The sequence below is a fragment of the Hylaeus anthracinus genome, unplaced genomic scaffold (assembly GCF_026225885.1).
Source record: "Hylaeus anthracinus isolate JK02 unplaced genomic scaffold, UHH_iyHylAnth1.0_haploid 11985, whole genome shotgun sequence".
NCBI lineage: Eukaryota > Metazoa > Arthropoda > Insecta > Hymenoptera > Colletidae > Hylaeus > Hylaeus anthracinus.
This window is the reverse complement of record NW_026534333.1, coordinates 9955100-9978057: the sequence shown is the minus strand read 5'-3', so window position 1 is coordinate 9978057 and position 22958 is coordinate 9955100. Positions and strand designations below refer to the sequence as shown.

The following is a 22958-nucleotide window of genomic DNA, read 5'->3' as shown; positions in this document are numbered from 1 at the left end:
CTAATGGCTTGTGATAAAGAGGGATCTTATTTAAATTTGAGTCGAAATCGAAGTGCGAACCGATACGGAATCGTTGAATGTATTTCGCGATTATCAATGAATCCGAACTTCGCTTTGACAGGCACTGTTGTTGACGATGAAACGCCGTCGCTATCACTTTTAACCATGGTTACTTTCTATCCTCTCGGATAAAACACCATCTCTTCGTGCAACGTTATCGCGTTAGAGTTTGTCAGGCGTTAGCTTTTATGTATTAACTGCGTAACTTCTGTCGCGTTAAATCACTTTCAATTCAAATCGATTTCTTTTTATATCTCGATTTTATATCAAACCTATTTACATATCATTTTACAGATGCAGAATGAATGTGTAATTTAAGAATCACGATACAAAGGACACTTTATCTACTTAGCTGTTAATTATGTAAATTTACTGGAAAGATCATAAAATTAGATTTATAGGAATGCATCGTTATTTTCTCAGATGTTTCACAAGCTCAGACATACAGTCAGTCGTAAACTTATTGAAACAGGTAATTTAGATGGATAGAATAGTGTAAAAACAGGTATTCAAAGAACTTTTCCCTATTAAGGAGTAGAAGACTTGGTTTATTATCTAATAAAATTAACTAATGAAACAGGGAAAATATGTTTTGAAGTAAGTGCTTTTAGATAAACACAGCTCTTCTCGTATGGCTCTGAACTATGCTTTACTTAAAAAATCCTGGATAAGATAATGCATTTGAATATTTTAGATCCAGCATAAGTGAAGTATAATACAAGAATGATCGATATGTAACCAAATATGTCTGTGCCAATAATTTAGTGCTCCATTCTATGTTTATACATAAATTATTTTCTCATTTCTTCTTAAAACGTAGCTACATATTGCCCAATTATCTAAAATGCAATTCATGCTAACGAAGGTATTCCATCTAGTAGTCGGTTTACAGCGTCTAATCGTTGCTATTCCTTTCGATAATTTCAGTGGTAAAACAATTATGGATCTCCGAGACTCGTTTGTAGGAATTAATTGAGCGTCACCCACAGCCAGGAAACTATTTCAACGAGACGAGTTTGTTTCATTCGGGTTCGCACGTCACACGGAAGGTGCGTGCTAGTGAAACCGTGAAAATGCATTCTTAGCGTGCTGCGATAAGAATAGAGCAAGGAAGATAGACTAAGATAACAAATAGAGGAGAGGTACGTACGTGCACATACGTAATCGGCGCGCTTGGCTGCGCGTGCGTGTGTCTTCGACATGAGCGTAGCCACTGTGGAATAAAAATAGGCGTAGACTAGGGGACCCTAGTCAATTAGAAGCTTCATTTTGCTAGAGCTTTTACAGCGTGTGGGGCTATAGATAAATAGAACAAGTAACGGAAATGCTTTGCTTTTATATTGCTAAGGGTAGAGATCTCAAATAAATAGCATAAATAGTAAGCCTAAACGGTAAAATCAATACAGAGCTAAAGAACAGTTCAATGAGTCAGTTCCATATTTTTACTACGTTTTAAGGATAATTGCAACGTAAATTAAAAATTGTTTTACAAGTATGAGATTAGTAACATTAATTTCTAACCCGAAGTTGCAAAATCTTGGGTACGTCACTGATCTGTGTGTGTGTGTATGCGCGCATACCGATGGTGTAAGTACGTCGAATGGAAACATACATGCATCGAGTGGTCTCAGAGCTCACACAAAGATTACTGTATATAAGTCCATACGTTGTCATGACGATAAAGACGCGGATCGATGTTTTTAACCGGTTGGGAGCGCATCGTGTTGATTTCGTGTTTGATACCTTGCGATATTTCTGTCTTCGTACTTCGCTCTTCCATTTCTCACTTGTGCCATATGCTCGCGTCTTGATCGATCGGACTCACGGCATGGAGCTTGTATAGCGAACCAATCGGAAAGATTAGGACAGAGGTGGGCAAAATTCTTGTCTAGATCAACCAATGGAGACGAATGTGTCACGATATATATTTTTATGTAACAAGTAGAACGTATGTGAATATCAAAAAAAAAAAGTAAGCAAAATAACACGAAAAGATTCGAAGATCTAACAATTTTAATTAGCCGTTATTCCTGAATTTCATTGCAATTTTGCCAAATTTATAAATAATTTTGTCAATGTATAAATAATTTCCTTATCGGTGTTGTTAATTAAAAAACGAATTAAGATCCCCGAGAGCTATTGCAAGATATACATTTTTTTTTTTTTTTTTTTTTTGTGTTAATTAGGATGGTGTGTTTACTTTTGAGTATGTAGGTTACTATCTCTTTCGATCGTACCGAACATTTTTGCGATAACGGTTTAACAATCGTCTGCAGTATCTAAGGCACATTTAACCAGACAATCTTGTCCTTGAAAGACTCCATTTTCGCGATAATTATTTCAACGGATAATGTACGGGCTTATTCGTCGAGATTCTTGGCCGGTGACCAACTTCATAGTCTAGTTATACTACTTTTTATGTCCCGATATGATAGCGATACCGTGATATCTCTCCAACGAGTTATATAAACTTTGTTCTGCGTGAAGTCTCATCGCTGTGCCACCGCGTAAACGCCGCTATGGTTACACGCGTATCGCTACCAGGTATTCTCGATTCGGATAACGGTACAGGAATGGTCGAATTTAGCAGAACTAGATTCAGGTAGCTATACCTCGTATTATAGGTCTATCTAGCATCAATCTCATCCAGAGGATAAGATCTGTTAGCTTTTCCACCGCTGTTAAAATATTTGATAAGTTTTAAAGTATCAGATCTTCGATGTTCGTTTGAAGCAGGAAGATACACTATCGTTATTCGATCAAATATGACGCACATTTTATTCATTTTCAGTCATAAAGAGGCATCTTTCTAAGAGGTATTTGATACTTTATAGGGTATTAAGGATAGAAATGTATTTGTTGTTTCTGTGTTGGGAGTTGAAATTCAAATTAGTTTATAATTGAAGAAGTTGTTAAGGTGAATAATCGCGTTTGAGTGTCGCCGACAAAAAATAGTAAAGGTAGTAGAAGAATTAATGGACGCTGTGCATAAGTAGAATAAATCAGTCAATGGCTTATTCAGCGTTCGCAGTTAATTGATGGTAACGAACCGAACGCTATTGTAGCGAATCTAAACGAGCATTTTAATGCCGTTGCAGACCCATTTGAATGACGATCGATTTATATTGATACGGTGGCTCGCATACTTTCTGTACCGCGATGGCACCCGACGCGCGTGCTTTGTATTCTTTAATTTATACTTCCACCGAAACGACTAGAAAAGTACGGATACTTTTTTTATGTTAATGTACACTCTTTTTGTGTAAAATTATTAACATACTTACTCAATACGACTTTTACTCGGTGATCAAATTTATCGTACCAATTAAAATGTTTGACTTAATCGTAATTATTTCAGACACCAAGTTTCCTCAATTTCAAGAATTATAATGTTTCGTAACGAATAACTATTACGTTCAAATTGACGATCAGCAGTCTTTGTTATTATTATTTGATCGTCGTTTCTTTATCGTTGTTTACTTACCACCCGTGTTCAAATTATAGAACATCAAATAAATTCTAACGACGTGTCACGTAGACTTCTTCGAACAACTGTATTCCCGTCGAGTTCCCGGCTTAATTCGGTTATTTGAATGCTGATGCACACTCATGTAAATTATCTCCACGAAAAGTTGTCAAGGACCAGCGATCCGTTTCGCGTCCCTCCGCGATTTGGTCCTGACCGAAGAATTTCACAAAGAAATAACGGTCGGTGAATCCAGCGACGGGTGTTAAGCGACTCAAGGCCTTTGTAATGTAGTCTCAATCACCGTCAATCTACACTGATCTTCACAATTTACAGCGGAGCCACCTTCTCGCGTGGTGCAGCCTTTCCCACTATCAATTCTGTAAAACGACTTCTTTCGTACTTTATCGCAATTTAGCCAGCGGCTACTTTTTCGTGACCGTTCTGTTCTTTTGTTCATGCTATTGTCTGGCCAATCGCAAATTGAATTTAGTTTAGGGACACAGTTGACGGCGTTATATTAATATAGGAAAGGGGTAGAGATACAAAAGTAATTAACGAGGAATATCGATACCTCGTTTTGCATAAATTGCGAGTCCTTTCGTCGATTCACATTTTCCAGTCGAAAATATAAACCACCTACCCAATATTTGTCTGTTACACTGGTCGAAGTCCTGTTTCCTCGTTTTTTTTTTTTTTTTTTTTTTTTTTTTAACAGTTCATTGCATTTCACTCACTCTACAATTTCCGGCTGACCACAGAGGGACGACTGGCGCCGCGGCGCCCGACACCGGTCTCTTTAGATCCTATCGCTCGTGTCCGTGGTTTATTGCAGGGGTTACGCTCGACAGAAAAGCCCAGCTGATTCATTAATTGCTCGCTGCACAGGCAACGCAAATTTTCACGTATTTTATTACCACGATGAAACACACGCATTGTGCAAAGTTTTCTCGCGAGGAAATGAAAAAGAATTCAAAAAGCCAAGAAACGAATATTTTAATTTTGGCAATATTTTTATCGATTCGCACTGAAATCGATGGTGGGAGTTCAACAAAAACTTCAGAATCGTGTTTCTTACCACCAAAAACGTTGAAAATCATATTTTGGACGAAAGCTAAAAATAAAAATTTGTTGGTCGAAAGATCGTCAAGCCCCCTCGAAGATTTGCAGCTTTTGCAACTATTTATTTTTTTATTTCAGAACCTTACATGGGATTTCAATGAAACTTTTATCGAATGTTTACCTTCATAATAGGTACCCATAAAAAAATCGGTGACCCGCTACAAAAATGTAAGAGCCTCAAAAAAATTCGTAAGTGTTTCTAGGATTTGTGATCTTTGACTCGAATTTTCGGGATGATAAAGCCATCTGAGCGATTTTTAGCACCTAATAACTTTGATTCGCCTTTAAAAGAGCTTTTCAACGACGTATTTATTGAGTAAATCGGTTAAGAATTGAGTAAGTTATGGATGTTTAAGGTTAACAAGTCAATCTTGAGTCACGGATTTTGGTCATGGGTCATAGGAAGTAAAAATAATATTATCCAATCATCACGAAATTCGGTATCTACAGGGTTTTTTTGTGTGCTGAATTCGAATAAGATCTTACTTTTGCTTTAAAAAATTTTCATGGAGTAGTTTGCTGACAAATGTTGTTAGTACCACAAGCGATTTTTTGGCGATAACTTAAGAAATAATTTTCCCAGAATTTTTTAACTATTTTTAATGAATTTCTCGCATCGATTTCAGCGTGAATCGATACAAATATTGCCAAAATTAAAATATTCGTTTCTTGGCTTTTTGAATATTTTTGGGGGCCCCTGAAGTCCATTCACAGAAACCCTCGGACACGGCGAAATTTTTTTAGGGTCTAGAATCACAAAAAAAAAAGTTTGGACCAGATCTGAGGTTACATGACCGTGTCCTCCCCTTAGTTTCACGAGTTTATTTATAACCCAATGGCACTCAAGCATTGTGAAACATTATGTAATCAGTGTTATCATCGATACGGTATCAGTGTCAAAATATAGATGCTGCATCGTTTCCTTTTATGCACCTCTTGCAACTCCTCAATTGTATCTTCGGTATCTCTTGTTTTGTATTCAGATTTCTATGCAAGTGTGCAAGCAAGGAAATGCTCGGTAGTCTTTTAAGCCGTCGATCGTTACGAATTACTGCTCGGTTGGGAAAACGATTCTCAAAGAATTTTAATTTTGGCATTTTTTATCTCAAATGAATCTACATATGATTACAATTGAACATGAAAGATGTTATTACTAAAAAAGAAAGAAGATTTCAAAGCCCTTTTTGGAAAACTGTTTAGTTCGATCCAAATGAGCGCTAATCTAATTACTTCCGAGCGTGTCTTTTGCCAAACGTTCATCGATCGCTTACGCAACGCGAGTTTTTCTCAGATTGGAGCGCGTTAAACCGATTATCAATTTCCACGCGGAACACTTTCGTTTCTTTTCGCATGCGTGTCGCGGAGAATATTCGCGATCATGCTAGAACGCGACGGATACCATCTCGGTGAACGTATCTTCGACGCAAATGCATCGCGAAATAAATGACGAACGCGCATGAAATCATTCTGAGTGCAGCGGGGGGTAGATTTGCGTCACGACGTGTACGCGCTCCTGCTTTTCAAAGCGGATTGGTTCGCGCGTTTATTTACGTATACAGTTGCCCCATTTCCTTGCACGAATTGCGTACAATTGCACCAAGCGATAATGGTAACTTTAGAGTAATCGATCGTTGAACTGTTCCAACCGGAATAATATTTATATACTTTTAATACTCGCAGGAATTAAATCTCGGTATTTCATACTGCAGCTTTTATATTTATGAATGTATGTAAGTTAATGAAAGAGTTCATCATATTCAGCGTGGCCACAGTTACGACGATACACATTATATCATCTATCATAGGTATGACTATGGATCACATACATCATATTCATCATCATTATGTATGTTATATTGATCATAGTTTGATATTCGGTATATTCAGTGTGATCAGAGTCACCATACACATTATATCATCTACCACAGGTATGACTATGGATCACATACGTTATATTCACCATATTCATCATATTCAGTCTAATGAAAGAGTTATGTACGCGAACAGGTATATCGCTTACAGTCGAGTGCAATGTATAACGCAAGTCGTCCCTGACTGAGTTAAAACGATCGAGTAATATTGACGAGGAAAGTGGATGATTGTAAACAGGATAAAGTGGACGATTTTTTGACGATACAAAAGAAAATATTTGAGGTCAGTGTTGTGTTCGGTTCGATGAAAATATTTTCATCATAGGTTCCGGGTGTTCTTCACGGGTCACGCGACACTGGAATGCACCTGGTGCTTGTTTTCGTTCGCAGGTTCCGAGACGAGTTCACTTCCCGTTGGTGCGCAAAAACTCAGGCCTAACTACGCGTTTGTTTTACGATAGTCGCGCAGAAAAAAATCAGATAATGTTCCCCATCCAGAGTTTTCTACCTCCGGCGCGATACGCGGTGTCCCCTTCAAAGAATCCAAACTTTCGAGGAAAACCAGTTTACGTTATCGTCGTACGCGAGGCCGACTCACCCTTCGTGATCCTCTTTCGTATTCGTACAGCGCGTTTTAACCGACCTTGTTGTTGCCTTCTTGGAATTCACGAAAAAAAGAAAATATAGATCATAGCCTTTGAGAATCGAATGTCCTCCGTATTTGGCTCGGTGAGAGTCTATGTTGCGCGAGCACCAATTAAGGGGTTTCATTTATTTTTTTGGTTGATCAGTTTCAAGGCAATTTTCGTGACCTTTTTGCTGTCAAGGTACTTGATATATAGCTTTGAAGTTCAGTGGGTTTATTTGCGTGTACGATTGCGATGGATGACAGGGTGCAAGGGCCGGTGGTTTAACTCTTTGGGGCACGGTGGGATTAAAAGTGTCCCATCTTTTTGATGGATCGTAATGCATGGTGGGACATTTTTAATCCCTCCTCGAAATTTTGCGATAGCTACGTGTGTATAGGTGTGATATCTTTATTAATAAAAATGTAACAATTTTGTTTGATTTAAAACGCAATAAAATTCCTGTGCAACATGGGTCTATTTTGTGATCTGAATTCCTGTGCCGCAAAGAATTAAATCAATGCAAATTTGTGTCACCAGTGACGTAGAAAAGAAAATATATATAGCCAGAAGTGCATTTCATATGTATGCAAAATTTCCAAGCACACCTGTGACGCTTCGAGTTATTGCATCCCTTGGGTTCTGATTTTCTTCATCCCCTGAATCGAGAATCATTGCGTCCTCTGGGTTGGGACTTACTACACCCCTACCCCAAATCTCAAGCCCACGATATTCATTAAAAGACCCGTCGAGTCCTCTTGAATATTATCGCCAAAAGCTTCTCCGTCCCATTCGCGTTTCAACGATATAAATTAGGGAACATGCCGGTGATAAGGCTTTAGTTTTTTGCGAATCTCGAATGTAATTCCCGGAGGGATAACGGCGGACGTGTGGTGCATACGTGTGCGTGGCATAACGGTTTGATTCACCAGCTTGATTCGCGCAACGTCACGCAAGCTGTTACACAAGACTCGCGACTCGGTGGCGTGTCATCGTTTTCGTTCAGGGGACCGAAGCTCGGGATTGCCTGTTGACCGAAGTGTGTTCGACTCTCGTCAATTAGGCCAGTTGATGCTTGTTGTCGCGTTTTCTGGCTACTTAACCAAAGGGAATGCTTTTCGTTGCTCGAACCTCGCGCGCTCCCCGTCGGCGCTCCTTTGTCGTTAATTAACCGATGGTTGCTCTTGATAAATTCGTATTGAATGTTTTTGAAGTGCTTACCGGTCAAATTAATCCGCGATAAGTGAAGTTGAAGTATATCGTGTTTTAATTGTACGTTAAAGAGCCGATAATCGCGACGGGAAATCAACGTTCCGCAAATTTCTTCCGCGGAAATATAGGAGACGGTTTTCGTTCCTCTCTTGTTCTAATTTCTCGTGTAACTCTTGTTCCGCAGTACCTTTCCTTGGTTTGCATTTGTAGGAAATTTTATATAAATTACGATAGCATATGGTTGAATTTTTTGGAAATTTATTGGGAATGTTTGAATCTCAAGGTAAGCGTCTTCTCAGCTGCAGTATTGCTACAGCGTACGAAAGAATTGATCATACAGATGATACAGTGCTTTAAACTACATCCTCGTAATCGCTTCCAAGTGTCCATTAGTTTCAAATCCAATTTCCACTTTTCTCCAAGCTTGAAGAACCATTTTCCGTACCATCTCTAGGTCTGCAATCTAAAATCAACGATGACAAGGAAAAGATCGCGAGAAAGTGGCTGAGATGGTCAAAGGCTCGAGCATTACTTTCCTCCTTCATTCATCAAAATTCTTTAACTTCGCTGGAGGCTACAAACCTCAGAAGCTTCGCATTTCATTCAACCCTTTCATGAATACGGACATTTAGTAGCCTATCGCTATTGTTGTCTGTAGTAAAACGCAACGTGATCGATAGCGATTGAAATCCCATAGTAGACGGTACAAAATTACATCGGGTCTCATAAATAACGATGTCTCTGCGTCAGACGTGCAAAGACAACGCAGTCCTTGTGCTTTCAAGCTCAAAAATGGCAACCGGATCCCGACCCCTTCGCCACTCGCGTTCCCAACAAAGGAGCTAGACCACGCTTCGAATGTGGAAAATTTCTCCGGGGGCATTGCTTCGCTAATTGGCGTGATAGTTTGCGCTTTTAATTAATTCGACGGACGCATGTGTTGAACTTTGGAACGGTTTCTCGCGGAGACCGGTCGACGTCGGTATTTACGGGCTGCGAAAAAGGGATACCACGCGAAGAGACGAAGGAAATCGCGGATAACTCGTTAGCCTTTTTTTCCCTCTACCCCTTCCATTTCACACCATCGTTCGCGCAACCTCGTTAACATTATCGTCATTGCTGCCGCGACGCCAAATACCTCCAGACCGCCGAACAGCTCGGACGGGGAACAAAGCGTGAGTGTAAAAGAGGCATTGGTAAATGTTTTGGTAAGGTAGGGCTTGGACTATGCAGGAAATTTGGTTTGAAGAGTCTTTCAATTGGGATTGGTGCAATTATCGAGGCGAGATTCGATGGGAAGGGGTTTAGAGAAACCCCTTGGGTGGATTTGTTTTGTAATTATATAGAAGGAATTTTTGTTGATACTTTTGTTCAGCTCGGCCACTCCACGCGAAATTTAACTCAGATTTTTCGAGAGCTTAACCTGGACACCCCACTTCTAGGGTAAAGGTCGATTCAGACTATACGACACGGACCGTCACGTTCCGGCAACGACACGACAAAACATTAAAACACGCGTTTTAATGGAACTATTCACACTATTCCCAGTGGCGGAGGAACGTTCAGGTCGGTGTCTGTTAAGTGTGAATAGTTCCATTAAAACGCGTGTTTTAATGTTTTGTCGTGTCGTTGCTGAAATGTGACGGTCCGTGACGTCGTATAGTATAAATCGACCTTAAGAAAGTAACCATCGAATAAAGACTGTAAGATCTGTCCCGTCCTCGGGGGCTATGTCTGATTACTGACTGTAGTTACAGAACGGATTTAGCGATCCCGAGGTACCCGATAAGTTTTTTAGTTATGACCGAATGTCAATAAATTCATTCGATGAATTACTAGTGATCGGATTCGGGATCGGATATCTGGATGAGACAATGCTAATGCAACGATCAAACTTTTTTTTTATTATTATCGTTTCTTGTTGTAAAACTGTTACCATCGTATTCCTGGCATTTTTATGATTAAAATGAGACCAAACACGACGTAATTCGCAACATATTTACTACATATTGTCTCACCGAAATAATCCCGGTGTTGGTCGCCATTTTTGCATGTCGCTCCGTCCTCTTCTTCATTCGCTGTCCTTCTCTACACTCGAAGTTTGTTGGGAACACATTCGAAGATACAATAACGACTGAAGGAGGCATGCATCGAGGAGGCATCGGAGACCCAAAACATTGCACTCGAGTGTTTTTATGTGTTTACACTTGACACGAGTCGAGCGTCGAACGTAGGAAAGGACAGATAGCGAAAGAGAAAGAGGTCCGAGAAAAAATAAATACTCGACAGAAGCGTATCAAGCGGTGAGGATCATATTACACCGGTGGTCGAGGCTACTCGGCCGAAACTACGGGCAAAAGAAATAAGATTGGACTGGTAGCTCGGGGATGGGTATCTGAGAGACATACAAGGTGTCCCAGCCTAAGTAATACAGAACTCTAACTCCAAAACTATCGGCCGAATGCAAAATTTCAAATATGGAAATTGCACGGTAAAATAGGGCGCATATTTCAGCGAGAAGGAATTTTTGTTAACTTTGTTATTTAACGAGATATGATGATCAAGTTTCGTTTTTCAAATGGAACTGTATATTTTTTTTTCATACCATGCGAAAGTACTTTTCACGACGAATTCATTAAGCTTTAATGTACAGTGGGTGTAGAAAGTATTCGTACACCGATCAATTTCCAAAAAGACTGTGTAAAATTGTATTTTATTAACTTATTTCTTATAAACAATGACATTCTACATATTCTCGGAAGTCTCTAAGATAAATGTAGTCCAAACAACATTTACTAGTTAAAGTAATTTGTGAAATTAACAAGAAAAAAACAATTAATCGATAGAAATGTTGAACCAATAAGTATTCGCACAACTGTTTAAAAATACTTTACTGGAAATTTGATGTTTTCTAATTCGTACGGAGCAATAAACTAATGCGTTTATCTCTCGTCTCGTTTGGGATTCCAGGCCCAAGAAAGGAAAATGGGAAGAATTACAATATTCTGGGCCTAGAATTATCGAATGTATAAGCAAATGCAAAATGATTTAAATCAAGAATTAAATAAATGTAAAGAAGGAAGAAATTGTAAAACTGGTCCATTAGGTGTTACTGTCAAATTATTTGACACGGCACCCTTATAAATATTAGGTGTACAAATGAATAATCCAATTTTTTCAGCTACATTCAAGGTTTATTTTAAAAGAAAGTAAATTAAGCTATTCAATCAAAGTATTCGCCGTTGCTTTCTATAACTTTAAGCCATCTTTCAGGCAGCTGATGAATTCCATCTTCAGTGTCGGATATGCACCTTATCCGTTAACGGAATATTTATTTTGTGAATAGTTATGTTGCGCCTTACGCCAAACTATCTGTTGTTTTGAATAGCTGTACGTCAACACTATATAGTCGCAAAAAGGGAGGGAAAATCGATTGATTTTAAAATTGATTTTATAACTGCTTAAAATAATTTGGATTATTCATTTGTACACCTAATAAAACTCACTCGAGATCTGTCGCACTTTTCACTTGTGTTACCAAGGCAAGACGAGTTAGGACGGCTAACTCATCGATTATGGTACCGTGTGCACGTATAGGTGGTCCTCTGGATCGTAACGACGCCTCGTTGGCGAAAGACGATAACGGGGAACAAATCGCGTCCCCCGTTAATAGAAATTCATTCGTAATTGATCGTCAGGGTCGTTGACGTGTCCTTGCCGCACGGCCGAGTAATTGTCCAGCAGGTGCGATAAGACGCCCGACGAGACGACGCTTACCGTCGACTGTGATAGACCCGGGTCACCGACACTCCTACATGCCACTGACGTCGAAACAAGCGTTAAATCGTACGAGCATAGCGGTCTCAAGGGCGTTCCCGATATCGCATCGAAAACCCACTTGCTCTTGTGCCTTCCACCGACAGGTGAAATTTATTTCGCGCGGTCTGCTGTCTGACGCGGAAAAACGTAACCGATGTCAAGTTTTTCCAAGAGAGCCTTTAGGAATTTATTTTTTAACGAAACACAGTGGAACGTATTCGATTCACGTAACTTATATATCATATTTGTATTAATGGGTTCCCCATGATTACATTTATAAGTAAGGGAGAAATAGGTTTAGGATTACGTTTTTTTAATTATTTGCATGAATTTTTTTAGCAAGAAAGGAATGTTTATAATTTAATGAAACTTTGAGAATATTTTATGCATATATTCGAGTAAATATTGTAATTTTTTGAAGGTACTTCCTTGGAAAATATGAAAAATATCAGCTCCCATCGGAAGTCATCATGAAATGTAGCTGTTTTGCGTACGTTCTGGAGGGGACAGTTTTCACCTGAAATCAATAGGAATTTCCAAGGAAATATTTCCAAAAAATTACAATATTTACTTGAATATATGTATAAAATATTCTCAAAGTTTCATTAACTTTCATTCCTTTTTTGTTAAAACAATTCATACAAATCACTAAAAAAACGTAGTCCTAAACCTATTTCCCCCCTTAAAGGTCCGATTTCTTCAGGCAGACGTTCAAATTCGCTCGATGCCAATGATCCCAGCAATGTCTGTCTCGGACGATTGAACTACATACCTCGATGATGTAGGAAGTATCGTCCTTCTTTTAACCCTGTGTAACTCTGTGTGACATCGAGGTCGCATACTCGTGTATCGCTATTTTTAATATATGGGTTCATCTTATCAACCTGCGTCGTTGCAATTTTATACTGTAATATTAATGAACAATCTACATACAGCTTTTTACAGCAGCTTTTGTAACACACTGACTGCCAGATTAAATCTCGCGAATATTTCTCCAAAGTTAAAACATTGTCTCGAGACTATCGAAGATTAGATAATTTGACATTTGTCGTATTATTTAATTTGTTAACCTCGCTAAATTCACGAATCCTATCCAGATTTATTTTCATTATCGCCTCACCTTCGAAATGAATTTTTTTTAGTTACACAATGAAAAGTCCTTGCCACCCATTTCTGGACGACCAACGCGTTAAGTTCACGTTCTATCGTCAACGTTTTTTTATTATCCCACTACAATCTCTTTTAGATTATTTTAACGCGAGTTATCGGGGGTGGAAACGTCAGGAGACAATTTTTGTAACGATATATGGACTGGTTAGAGCACACGGCAGATGAAATCCGGGCCATTTTTTAGCATCAGGCGAATGTATCACGCCGCTCGCGATCCACGTGTGTCGATTAACATTTTACATAACATTGTGTCCGTTAGCTGGCGTGTCGTAACAGACTATGTAAGTCGCGATGAGCGTCTGGCCCCGTGTACCATTGCGAAACACGTGTCGGTGTGTTGTTGCCGCGTGTTAATTTACTCGATGGGGGTACGTTTCGACATTGATTTTCGGTGGCGCTTTTTCTATCCGTGTAATAGGAATTTCTGTAACACAAAGGTATTCGAACACTGACCGAAGGTGTCGCAATCGCTCGACAGGGAGATATTATCGCTAGATGGGGAATGGTTAATTATACTGCTGGGAATAATTAATGTATCGTCTGTTCTAACGTGACGACGAATACCTCGGAAGCTGGCGGTGCCACGCTAACCAAATAATCGAGAACGAGAATTTTTATTCGTTCGTCGCTTTGGCTATCTTTGTTCAGCAATAATACCCACTGGAGCCAGAATACTTGGTACGGAAAGAAGGTCGTCAGATAATAAGTAATGGCGATGATACTGTTGCTTCTCTAGCATCGCACGTGACTTCTGTTCGCGATCGTTAATCCCTATTTGCACCGTCTCGTTTCGCCGATAACTTATGCAAACGCGGAGTCGTTTCACGGAACGAATGGTAAACTAAACGTGCAACGTTCAGTCGCGAGGACTGATGCTCGCTATCGTCGCAAAAACGAAGGGAAACTGTGGGAATGAAAAGGAAATAAAAATTAGGCTAATCATTTGAACCACTTAGACAATTTTTTTTTTTTTTTTTTTTTTTTTTATTTTAAACCTTCGTTTGATTGTGTGCTTTAAACTGAAATGTATTCGTATACGATACAAACATAAATTAACGAAGGTACAGTTTGAGTTTCGTAAATGTATATAGTTCAACTAGCGTCAATTTTTTTTTAACACAATGGAAGAGTTAACATGGTCACTTCTATGCGTCATGTAGTTGTGACGAGTCAATTCTCACGAAAGACCAACGTCACATACGCTTAACAACGATGATTTTCTATTTTATGTACGTATAAACAAACGAAATAGGAAACGTAGCCCGTTATGTGCACCGCGTTATTCGGAATGCTGAGTTTAGCTGTTTAACATAATTTTTGTATTGCTCACTTGACTGCTGTTTTATTTTACGATGTTATTTTAAAAGGCGAAAATCGATATCTTGGCAAAACCGGTCTCGAAAATCGTCTGAAGCGTTTCCTATTTGACGGATCAATAATAAATTGTCGAATCCATTATGTCGGGTAATTTCGTTGGATACAGAAGGTAATTGCCGTCATACGTAATTAGCCACGAAATGTATAAACACAGGTTTTTTTTATAGCACGACGAGTGCATCGAATTTGCATGATAGACGCAGACGGCGTTTCTTTTTACTATTTTGCATTTCAAAGTGTAGGTAGCCGTAAAAAGTTCGAGCCTTTTTGTAAACGACCAAGTATGTGGCATTTTAGTAACATTTACATCACCGTTGGAAAGCAAATTCAGCGAAATTGATCACTAATTGCTCCAGTTTTTGTTCACCGTCATTACCTTCGCATTAGAATCGTAATCTATTTACTTTATACGATTAATACGATCAGCGTCGAACAATTGAGAGTATTCTCGTAGTGTACGTCTTATTGGAACAGTGAATGCTCTACTGTACTCGTACGAGGTTCGAACATATACTGTTAGTGGCCGATTCCATTTATAAATACCACTAGTGGAAGCTTCGATTATCTGAGAATAGCTCAAATGAACGCTCCGTTATCCGAACGCCGTTTATCCGAGTGTTTGTTTATCCAAACTTCGATTAGTCAGGCGGATGTCTTAACAGTGTCACTTTGAAAGTGAAGGCAGATATTCTATGGACAATCTTTTCTTATTTAAATCATACGTTAATAGAATTCGTGACCGAACTCGTCAGAGAACAGCAGAAATGAAACTGTCGATCGTGGATCGTAGAAGAGTTTGGAAAGACTCGTTTTCGAATACTCGAGCATTTATTTTAGCCTGACAAGCATCGCGTGTCCTCCGAACTCCTCAAGTATACTCAAGTATAGAATTCATGACCGAACTCGTCAGAGAAAAGCAGAAATGAAACTGTCGATCGTGGATCGTAGAAAAGTTTTGGAAAAACTTCATTTGGAATATTCGAACATTTACTTTAGCCTGACAACCATCGCTCGTCCTTTGAACTCAAGTATGCTCGCTAATAATCCAAAGCGAAAGTAGTTCTCCATTCTTTCCAAAAACGTTAAGAACACATGCGGATATATGCGGCGACGATCTATACCGGTGGATCGAGTGGTCGAGCACGATTCAGACGGATGCTCATCTCTGGTGCTCGCCTCGGGGAGAAAAAGGAACGATGGAAAAGCTGAACGAAGGAGACATCGCGGCGGAGAAGAGCTCGAGGAGGGTAAGGAAAAGGAAAGGCGCGCGACCAGCGCGGCCGATCGACCTTTCGGGTCACTTCGAATCGAATCGCGTAATTTTAGAACTTGCGAAGAATACGATAGAGCGAGAGAGAGAGAGAGAGAGAGAGAGTGAGAGTGACACCCGCCGATTCTACGCTTCGCGCGCGCCAGCGCCCCCATTGTTCCCCATTTTTCTTTTTCTTTTTATATTAAAAATTTTTCTGTTTTATCGAGTCGCGTCGCTTAACGAGCGCGCAACAATGAGAACCACGGCCCGATAACAGGCCGTCCACCTATCGATAATGGCTCCAGTTCGGGACGAGAAAACCGCGCGACTATTTAACGTTTATCGCAATCGCGAAGTCTGAGCAAATGACCCGTAATAATTCTGCCTCGATTATCATTCTTCCCGCGCTTCGCCGCATGGCGAACCAACGTGGCCGGGGAACCGATTGTTGCCCGTTTCTGCGGACCGGTTCCACCGCCACCGTGCGCATGTTTTTCCTCGTTTCTCAATTACGTATTTTCCGTTTCTTTTCTCTTTTTTAAATTAATGCTGAATGAGGGTTTTACGACAGCCTTGAGACGTTAAAAAATATCTTTAAGTCACTCAGTGGTATTCAAGCTTCTCGGAAAACTTACCATCGCGGATTTATCGCGTAGTGTTAATATAGCTTACTGTGGAAAACTTCACTTAACTAAACGAAATTTACGAGATTGATAATGAAATAGAAAGCGAAAGGTACATATTTGATCCCTTGATCTATGCGGAACAGTGTTTTTGTATGTATGTTTTTTTTTTTTTTTTTTTTTGCGCGCGCGCGGTACTCTTTATACGCAGTTTCAGTTTACCAGATATCGATTTACGCGGTCGTGTACGTAAATGTGTTCCTCGTTTATATACAAATCGTTGCGTATCGGTGACCGACACTTCTTGCATAATTGTATTTCTTCTAATGTTAGTCTAACCTTGCCTCGACTCGTCAATTAGTTATTGTTATTACGTGAATAATTTTTCTTTTAAAATGATGACAACTGATTACGATTTATGACGATTTTAGGATCGCAACTGTGGTTTGATTTCGAATTTTTCTATCAGAAGGAAGATGACTGTACGCATTTAGCGTGATTAGTACGCATACACGAAATGTAGGAAGACGCGAAATAACGGGTAAAACTGCTTCTCAATCTGTTTTAAAGACTGCGAAATTTAATGTGCTAATTTACTACGTATTATGCACAAAGTACGTAGTCTGGTAGTTGAAAATGTCTATCAGGAAAAATATCATTATTTTGAAGTCATAGATTGACCACTTTGGTCGGTGGTTCAGAAGAATAATTAATTTTGTAAACTCGTAACTTCTAGAAAAAATATTTTTTATCGTCAAAGAAGCTTGAAAATATAAAGTCGAAAATACTTAAACAACAAACTTTATACTTGCTAGATCATCGACAACTTCGATCATCATTCCAACTATAAGCGTCTATAGATAATCTATATTTGATACTATATATTCATTATTTTGGGTTAGTCGATTAAAAGTACATTCCACGAAATTACTTTGGAATTACTTCGTTTGAGGAAATACTTCGTTAGGGACTTTTCGAGTCTTCTACCTGGTCGAGACCTTCGATGTTCGTCATTCCTGCACGAACGCAGTCGTCGGCGCATTATTCGTAACTCAGGTAATCGCTATTGTTGCTTGCGATAGATAACAATAGACGGATCGTCTGTCGTGACAGCCACGATAGGACCCTTTCGAAATGACATTCGAGGAACAATGAGTCGGATATCAGTTTTCTCTCCCTCGGGGCTTGGGATAGATTTTCGACAACGATTTCCCGCGAATGCAAGTCACGTTGAATAACTGTCGGGGCTAATTATTTCAAAGGTCGTTTCCTTGAAAGCACGTTTCAGCAATTTTCTTCGTGAAACGTACAATGGAAACTTTAATTACACCCTGTCTCCTGATTAGCTTACGTTGTTAACACTACATTAAAAGTGCAGTAGTCAGGTTGCAAATACTTGAATCATTGTTTTGTCTCGTAGTACGATTTATTTTTTCACATATATTGCAATTGTTATGTATATTGAAAAGTTGACGGTATGGTTGGTTGAAAGAGTATGAACTTTATAGTTCAGTAGTTTTGTATGTGTGAAACGCATTCGCTAGTGACGTGGTGATTAAATGAATCCATACAATATTAATACGCGAGGATGGATTAATAAGTAAAATGACAAAGCACACAAGGGATGATTAATCTCGTAGCTGAAAAACGCAATTGAATTAATTTTCCTATATTGCTTGTACTCTGAAAGATTGTGTCGAAAGCTGATCTTATCCGGCCATAGGTTCACTATCAGCCAAATTGCAGGTACTTTAATTGTATGAAATTGTATAAAGTACGAAAACTATTTTTTTCGTTTTAGATCTTTGATAGGAATTTGAAGTTTGTAGGGCTGCAAAAATGATAGCTTACTAATTATATATATATATATATATATTCTAAAAAGTATTGCAAATACTTGATTTCATTTATGTATTTTTTTATTATTGTAATATCGTATTGTTCCATTCAGAACAAAAATTAATTGAACATTGGCCAGTAGATGTCGCTCTCTGTACGTATTTCTCAATGCCTATGCACTCGATTATTAACATCCAATTCAATTAATTGTTTTTCACTTATAAAATTAAGGAGTTCGTTAACCTTACTCACTGAGTCTTCGTGTATTTTCCCTTAAAAAAAAAATTATTGAAAAATATTAATAATCTCAACAACAGATAAATCTTTCGTGTATCGAATATTCTTCGATCCACTGCAACGTCTCTATAACGTTTTGGATCGAAGCAGTTCCATGGACTTCGTGACGATCTCGAAGCACGTCCGATCGATCGGCCCTCGGCTCAATTGGATCAACGATCGGAATTTCGAAAGAACAGACAGCGTTATCGGTGAAAACAATTTATTGCTCGGAGGCGTCGATAACAATTGCCGACAGGTCAAACAGCTTCGAGTGGCCGAGTTACGGGCCATTCTATCGCCGCGTGGGATCCAAAGGGGACGTAAACAGCCGAAGGATGACGCAGATCCATCGATGACGAGTTCCCCGTATCGTCTAGAGAAGTTCGGATATCGGTGGCACGATAAGTGTTGCGTTGTTCCGGTTTAAGGTTCGCGGTGGGTGTACCCTAATCAACGCGAACGTGAGACAATACTCGTGACTCTGGGAATCGGTACCATCGTCGTCGTCGATGTTCGATGTGCAGCTCGAGCACCGAATAACAGTTAAACCGTAACAGAGAGACAGCGATGATAAATAAACGCGACGGGTCATCGTCCAGCCGGGAGACGAGATTTATGTTCAACGAGCCGAACGAGACTGCTCTCCGAGTACACTCACGCACGAAATCTAGCGTTTACTACGAACGTGGTCCGGCCTAAAGGGTTTCAGGATTTTGTTTTTTTGTTTTTCAACAAAATGTTAATGACAGGGAATACATCCGAATTTTACGCAAATTTACACACCAATTTTTGGGCAGTCGAACACGAAAGATTTTGTTTTCAATAACCAAGTCCTAAAGCCTTGTAAACATTATTGCTGCTAACCTTTTCAGATATCTGTTTCCGTTGTGTAACGATTCAGGAATTCCTTCGTGTTTTCTTTTTTTTTCTTTCACTATTTCTTTAATATTTCTTTTTTTCAGTCTACCTCCTCTGGTTCGCCTTGGTTACGCTCGCTTCCTTCGTTTAACCCTCCACTTTCGTATTTTATTTTGAGCTAAGGTTACGTCTCACGTTTGTATTTTTTATTTCGTCCTTTTATATTTTATATCCTATTTTATTATTACTTCGCGGTTATGATTGCCGTCTTTGTTTTATCCTTTACTTTCATATTTTACTACTGTAATGAGGTTACGTTTGCTTGACCCTATACCGATAAGATGTGACACATTTTTCGTTGATGTAGTAAATACGTCTGATTACACTTATACAAGTACAACATTTATGTTATTGATAATACATTCGTGGCTCGCCATGCGATCGATTCGGAAAAATTCGCGACGCTTCCGGGCTCTTGTTGCTTCGCGTACCTACCGCACATGACGCTAGCTGTCTGCTTAGCATTAAGTTTCAAGTTTTGAGCTTTAAGTTTTCGATAGCCGCACTCGTTAAAGAAAAGGTGGAAAGTGAAACTACACGAACAGCTCCATTTTATTCTGTATATAAAATTAATCTTTCATTTTTACATATCGAGAAGCAAAATAGAAGATAGCCCAGCCATCTTCCCACCATGAGTCACCTGATAACTTCGTCCTAACAATTGTTTTCCAAAACCATTACTCATCACTATTTTCACGTTATCTTACAAAGTATACATTGAACACAAACTTAGTCCTACTCATCTAATTACTCAAGTACTAAGGTCTCTTATACTATTCTTTGGTCATTCTACGAATTATGCTTTCTCCCATAGCTTCCAATTCCATTCTCTCTCGTACCTGTAATTTACTCCAAAATATAAAAACGATTACTTGAAAGAAGCTCGTCAACTCGCTGTTTATCAAACGCCATCCACTCTTAGTGAGCATTTCAAAACGCAAATACGTAATCCACACGTGCCCGCAAGAAGCCGTCAGAAGTGCGAGGTCTATTTATATTCAAATCCGTCGTTTCGTTACAAGACAGTGCATCTGTCGATTTCTTTCGGCACCATTACGCTCGCGTGTGTTTCACGTTCGTGCTTTTGCCACACTTTTACACGAGTGCACGCCAGTTTTCGAGAGCATTTGCATGCGACTCGTGGGGGTGTGTGCAGTCCACGCTCGATTGTTATAATCATCAGAAACGATGATCTCCATATTTTCACTTGGCATGGGAGAAATGGCTGTTGACGAAATGAGGCGTAGAATATGATTTAGTTATTGCGCACACATTCCCAAGGATCGGAGTGTGAACTGATTTATTCTAAAGGGGTTCTTGGGATTATGATTAAAGGAATTGTGTAACAACAATTAAGATTAAATGTAGGTAAGTAGTTAAATGTCGCTAATTAATTCTTCTCAAGTCTTCACCAATTATTTATTATAATCTCTAGATTCCTCAGTTTGAGTTACTTGGAAGGCTACAATTATTGCAGTTAAATTTTGAATTTTAAACCGATAAACCACGGTCCTTGTCGCTTTACGCTCGCAAGCTTCTTTACTAAAATTTTTTGTGCTCGAACAAAATAATGAAAATGATGGACGATTTGGAATGATTATTGGACAAATTTGTTTTACGAACAAACTGATTTATCGGTGTGAAAAAGGCTTACGAAGCTTCAGAATTGATATTTGTATTTACAGCAGCCGTAAAGCGTGTGTACTTAACCGTCGCGTAATTGCATGGAAAATAAGGAAATTGCGTTCACGCGAATGCATTCATTCACTGGAAACTTGTGAATTATTAAATACCGGAGGTAAATACCACCTTGTTTAAGCTACTGAAAACAGAACGAAATTATAATATTTTTAATATCGACGAAATGTATGTTACTGGTTTGTGTATTTCTATTACTACGGACGTTATATTTAATTGTAGTTATATAACAGAAATGTTATTAAAGGATGTGTTATTGGGTATGTAAATAGGAGAATGACAGATGGTGGTTGCTAACGGACCAATTAATTATCAATTGAATGTGGGTTGTTTTTATGGCAGCAAAGAAAACAGACGCGTTCGAATCATTAGAATAAATTTATATTCTCATTATAGTTACCAGTTTATTATTATGTCTCTCTGGATCGCTAAATAACAAGTGCAGAGTATAAAGTGTAATAATGATAACGTATCCTTTCGCAGTGACTTATATTTATAAAAAAAAGAAAGGATTTTTAATTTTTAATTCCTAATGAGGTTGCTTTTAACATTTTTACTTTTCTGTAAATTCCTCCGAAAAACTAAAGAGGACCTTCGAGACGCAAATGGTAAACAGTGATAACTTATTTTCTAGTATACTGATTATTAAAGTACAGTATTATTACTCAAGATAAAAATACTACAATTAGTCTATTTTTCCTCAATAATTAAAAAAGGAGAACACGAACAACAGTTCTAAATATTGTTATTCCATGTTATTCTACGTTATGCAATGGTCACGACCGCTCTAGAGGTCGCAAAAAGCGACAACGCTATTTTTCCTTAACGTATGAAGCGAACAAAAAATTTTTAAACATAGTCGACGGACCAAAATGTTGTGTTTTTTTTCTCTTTTTCGTTTTTTGGCGATATCACGATCGATCGATGATTCTACGTTATGCAATGTCGCGACAACTCTGGAGGTGGCAAAAAGCGACAACGCTATTTTTCCTTAACGTATGAAGCGAACAAGAAATATTTAAACATAGTCGACGGATCAAAATTTCGTTTTTTTCGTTTTTTTTTGTTTTTTTTTTTTTTGGCGATATCGCGATCGATCGATCGACCGCAAAGACTCCTGGACTTCCTCGTATGTAAATAAAAAAAAAATGAGGAGGCGGTTAGCATCGGCCCAGTAGGCCTCGTAACAGTGCAACTATTTCACACAAAGAGTGAGTCAGCGATGCAATGAAGTCCAACGTGCACGAGACGCCAACACCAACGTTGCCTGTTTGCCGTTCGGACGCGTACGCGCGTTCGAGCCTTCGTCGATAATCGTAAATAATTGTTTTCAGATAGGATGTTATTTGCGGCGCAGCAACATTCGCCTTAGCGTAACCGCAATTGCCCTCACTGAGCCGCAATTAAGCCGTAGAAACGAGACGAAAGCTGCGCAGAGATTCAATTGCGAGTGAATGCATTCACGTAGCGATTTTTCCTATTTTCCCTCTCGTCCATATCAACAACGTCTTCTCGCTACTCGGTAAAGAATTTCAATTTTTAACCGACTTCGAAAAGGAGGAGGTTACTCAATCCGTCATGTATTTTTTTTTCTCCGAACGAATGCAATTTTGAAGTATCAATTTT

The 22958-nt window shown here is 38.9% G+C and overlaps 1 protein-coding gene across 1 annotated transcript in view; it reads left to right on the top strand.

Annotated features, from left to right (window-relative positions):
* LOC128886749 (nuclear factor of activated T-cells 5-like) overlaps nucleotides 1-22958 on the top strand; it is a 58302-nt gene that overhangs the window by 929 nt on the left and 34415 nt on the right. The window lies entirely within an intron of this gene.